This window comes from Arachis ipaensis, chromosome B9 (genome assembly GCF_059453495.1).
Source record: "Arachis ipaensis isolate K30076 ecotype BB chromosome B9, ASM5945349v1, whole genome shotgun sequence".
Lineage (NCBI taxonomy): Eukaryota > Viridiplantae > Streptophyta > Magnoliopsida > Fabales > Fabaceae > Arachis > Arachis ipaensis.
Genome location: NC_142444.1, coordinates 51,905,759 through 51,910,726, shown reverse-complemented (window position 1 = coordinate 51,910,726; position 4,968 = coordinate 51,905,759). Strand labels below are relative to the sequence as shown.

Below are 4,968 nucleotides of genomic sequence, written 5' to 3'. Positions count from 1 at the left end.
TTTTATTCCTTTAGGTCCTCCTATCCACTGATGCTCAAAGCCTTAGGATCCTTTTTATTTACCCTATCCTTTTGGTTTTCTGCTTGCTTTTTCTTTTTCTTTCTATTTTTTTTCGCCTATATATTTTTTTTTTCTGCAAGCTTTGTTCTTTGCTGCTTTTTCTTGCTTCAAGAATCATTTTTATGATTTTTCAGATTATCAAATAACATGTCTCCTTGTCATCATTCTTTCAAGAGCCAACATATTTAACATTCTTAAACAACAACTTCAAAAGACATATGCACTGTTCAAGCATTCATTCAGAAAACATGAAGCATTGTCACCACATCAAAATAATTAAACTAAGTTCAAGGATAAATTCGAAACTCATGTACTTCTTGTTCTTTTGAATTAAAACAGTTTTTATTTTAAGAGAGGTGATGGATTCATAAGACATTCATAACTTTAAGACATAGTTACTAAATACTAATGATCATGTAATGAAGACACAAACATAGATAAGCACATAACATAGAAAACGAAAAATAGAAGAAATAAGAACAAGGAATGAATCCACCTTAGTGATGGTGGCATTTCCTTCTTGAGGAACCAATGATGTCCTTGAGCTCTTCTATGTCTCTTCCTTGTCTTTGTTGCTCCTCCCTCATTGTTTTTTGATCTTCTCTTATTTCATGAAGCATGATGGAGTGCTCTTGATGTTCCACCCTTAGTTGTCCCATATTGGAACTCAATTCTCCTAGGGAGGTGTTGATTTACTCCCAATAGTTTTGTGGAGGAAAGTGCATTTGAGGCATCTCCGGGATCTCATGGTGATGAGCTTCATACGCCTCTTGAGCTCCATGAATGGGCTCTCTTGCTTGCTCCATCTTCTTCTTAGTGATGGGCTTGTCCTCTTTAATGAGGATATCTCCCTCTATGTCAATCCCAGCCGAATTGCATAGGTGGCAGATGAGGTGAGGAAAGGCTAACCTTGCCATAGCGGAGGACTTGTCAGCCACCTTGTAGAGTTCTTGAGGTATAATCTCATGAACTTCCACCTCTTCTCCAGTCATGATGCTATGGATCATGATGGCCCGGTCTATAGTAACTTCAGACCGGTTGCTAGTGGGAATGATTGAGCATTGAATGAACTCCAACCATCCTCTAGCCACAGGCTTGAGGTCCAATCTTCTTAGTTGAACCGGCTTGCCTTTGGAGTCAATCTTCCATTGAGCTCCTTCTACACATATGTCCATAAGGACTTGGTCCAACCTTTGATCAAAGTTGACTCTCCTTGTGTAGGGGCGTGCGTTCTCTTCCATGTTTGGCAAGTTGAACGCCAACCTCACATTTTCTGGACTAAAATCCAAGTATTTCCCCCGAACCATTGTAACATAGTTCTTTGGATCCGGGTTCTTACTTTGATCATGGTTCTTGGTGATCCATGCATTAGCATAGAACTCTTGAACCATTAGGATGCCGACTTGTTGGATGGGATTTGTTAGAACTTCCCAACCTCTTCTTTGAATTTCATGTCGGATCTCCGGATACTCATTTCTTTTGAGTTTGAAAGGGACCTCAGGGATCACCTTCTTCTTGGCCACAACATCATAGAAGTGGTCTGATGGGCTTTGGAGATGAATCTTTCCATCTCCCATGACTCGGATGTGGAAGCTTTTGTCTTCCCTTTCCCCTTTCTAGAGGATTCTCCGGTCTTAGGTGCCATCAATGGTAATGGAAAAACAAAAAGCTTATGCTTTTACCACACCAAACTTAGAATTTTGCTCGCCCTCGAGCAATAAAAGAAAGAATAGATGAAGAAGAAGAAGAAATGGAGGAGAGGGAGAGTGGGAAGTGTTTCGGCCAAGAAGGGTGTAGAGGGGTGTGTTGTGTGAATTTGATGAAGAATGGAGGGATTTATATAGGGAAGGGAGGGGGGAAAGGTTTTGAATTTTGAAGGTAGGTGGGGTTTATGAGGTAGGTTTATGGGGAAGAGTGGATGGATGTGAGTGGTGAAGAGGTGATGGGGAAGAGAGATTGAGGTGATTGGTGAAGGGTTTTTGGGGAAGAGTGTTTATGGGGTTGTGTGAAAGAGAGTGGTGAGAAGAAGTAAGTGGAGGTAGGTGGGGATCCTGTGGGGTCCACAGATCCTGAGGTGTTCAAGGATTTACATCCCTGCACCCATTAGGCATGCAAAAATGCCTTTGCACCCAACTCTGGGCGTTCAACGCCAGGTTGGTGGCCATTTTGGGCGTTCAATGCCCATTTGTGTGCCATTTCTGGCGTTGAACGCCAGAACCATGCCTGTTCTGGCGTTCAGCGCCCAGAAGCTGCCCATTTTGGGCGTTCAGCGCCAGAACCATGCTCTGTTCTGGCGCTGAACGCCAGACAGATGCTCCTCCAGGGTGTGATTTTTTTTCTGCTGTTTTTGATTCCGTTTTCAATTTTTATATTTATTTTGTGACTCCACATGATCATGAACCTACAAAGACATATAACTAAGAAAAATATAGTTAGATAAATAAAAATTGGGTTGCCTCCCAACAAGCGCTTCTTTAATGTCAATAGCTTGCCAGTGGGCTCTCATGGAGCCTCATAGATGTGCAGAGCATTGTTGAAACTCTCCAACACCAAACTTAGAGTTTGGATATGGGAGTTCAACACCAAACTTAGAGTTTGGTTGTGGCCTCCTAACACCAAACTTAGAGTTTGACTGTGGGGGCTTGGGTTGACTCTGCTTTGAGAGAAGCTTTTTCTGCTTCCTCTCCATGGTTGCAGAGGGAGATCCTTGAGTTTTAAACACAAGGGAGTCCTCATTCCATTGAAGGACTATTTCACCTCTGTCAACATCAATCACAGCTCTTGCTGTGGCCAGGAAAGGTCTTCCTAGGATGATGGATTCATCCTATTCCTTTCCAGTATCCAGGACTATGAAATCAGCAGGGATGTAAAGGCCTTCAACCTTTACTAACACGTCCTCTACTTGTCCATATGCCTGTTTTCTTGAATTGTCTGCCATCTCTAATGAGATTTTAGCAGATTGCACCCCATAAATTCCCAGTTTCTCTATTACAGAGAGGGGCATGAGGTTTATTCCTAAACCAAGGTCACACAGAGCCTTAAAGATCATGGTGCCTATGGTACAAGGTATTATGAACTTTCCAGGATCCTGTCTCTTCTGAGGCAATGTCAGTTGATCCAGATCACTTAGTTCATTGATGAACAAGGGAGGTTCAACTTCCCAAGTATCAATGCCAAATAATTTGGCATTTAGCTTCAGGATTGCACCAAGAAACTTGGCAGTTTGCTCTTCAGTAACATCCTCATTCTCTTTAGAAGAGGAATACTCATCAGAGCTCATGAATGGCATAAGGAGGTTTAATGGGATCTCTATGGTCTCTAGATGAGCCTCAGAGTCCTTTGGTTCCTCAGAGGGAAGCTCCTTATTGATCACTGGACGTCCCAGGAGGTCTTCCTCCTTGGGATTCACGTCCTCTCCTTCCCTTACAGGTTCGGCCATGGTGCTTATGTCAATGGCCTTGCACTCTCCTTTTGGATTCTCTTCTGTATTGCTTGGGAGAGTACTAGGAGGGATTTCAGTGATCCTTTTACTCAGCTGGCCCACTTGTGCTTCCAGATTTCTAATGGAAGACCTTGTTTCATTCATGAAACTTACAGTGGCTTTAGATAGATCAGAGACTAAGTTTGCTAAATTAGAAGTATTTTGTTCAGAGTTCTCTGTCTGTTGCTGAGTGGATGATGGAAAAGGTTTATTATTGTTAAACCTGTTTCTTCCACCATTATTAAAGCCTTGTTGAGGCTTTTAATCCTTCCATAAGAAATTTGGATGATTTCTCCATGATGAGTTATAGGTGTTTCCATAAGGTTCACCTAAGTAATTTACCTCTGCTATTGCAGGGTTCTCAGGATCATAAGCTTCTTCTTCATAAGAAGCCTCTTGAGTACTGTTGGATGTAACTTGCATTCCATTCAGACTCTGAGAAATCATATTGACTTGCTGAGTCAATATTTTATTCTGAGCCAATATGGCATTCAGAGTATCAATCTCAAGAACTCCCTTCTTCATAGGCATCCCATTATTCACAGGATTCCTTTCAGAAGTGTACATGAACTGGTTATTTGCAACCATGTCAATGAGTTCTTGAGCTTCTGCAGGCGTTTTCTTCAGGTGAATGGATCCACCTGCAGAAGTGTCCAATGACATCTTAGATAACTCAGACAGACCATCATAGAATATATCCAGAATGGTCCATTCTGAAAGCATGTCAGAAGGGCACTTTTTGGTCAGTCCTTTGTATCTCTCCCAAGCTTCACAGAGGGATTCACCTTCTTTCTGTCTGAAGGTTTGAACATCCACTCTAAGCTTGCTCAGCTTTTGAGGAGGAAAGAACTTGGCTAGGAAAGCCTTGACCAGATTATCCCAAGAGTTCAGGCTATCTTTAGGTTGAGAGTCCAACCATATTCTAGCTCTGTCTCTTACAGCAAATGGAAAAAGCATGAGCCTGTAAACTTCAGGATCTACTCCATTAGTCTTAACAGTATCACAGATCTGCAAGAATTCAGTTAAGAACTGAAAAGGATCTTCAGATGGAAGTCCATGAAACTTGCAGTTCTGCTGCATCAGAGAAACTAATTGAGGTTTCAGCTCAAAGTTGTTTGCTCCAATGGTAGGAATGGAGATGCTTCTTCCATGTAAATTGGAATTAGGTGCAGTAAAGTCACCAAGCATCCTCCTTGCATTATTATTATTTTTGGCTACCATCTCCTCTTCCTGTTCAAAAATTTCTGAAAGGTTATCTCTGGATTGTTGTAATTTAGCTTCTCTTAATTTTCTCTTCAGAGTTCTTTCAGGTTCCGGATCTGCTTCAACAAGAATATTCTTGTCCTTGCTCCTGCTCATATGACAAAGAAGAGGGCACAGAAAAAATAATAATAATAGAGACCCTTTATACCACAGTATAGGGATCC

At 41.7% G+C, this 4,968-nt stretch overlaps 1 non-coding gene across 1 annotated transcript; it reads left to right on the top strand.

The window, feature by feature from the left end:
- The first annotated feature begins 4,258 nt into the window (after nt 1-4,258).
- On the top strand, nt 4,259-4,366 carry LOC148544641 (small nucleolar RNA R71). The gene has a single exon (XR_015901459.1). It is a non-coding gene; the product is annotated as a small nucleolar RNA R71 (small nucleolar RNA).
- The last annotated feature ends 602 nt before the right edge of the window (nt 4,367-4,968 follow it).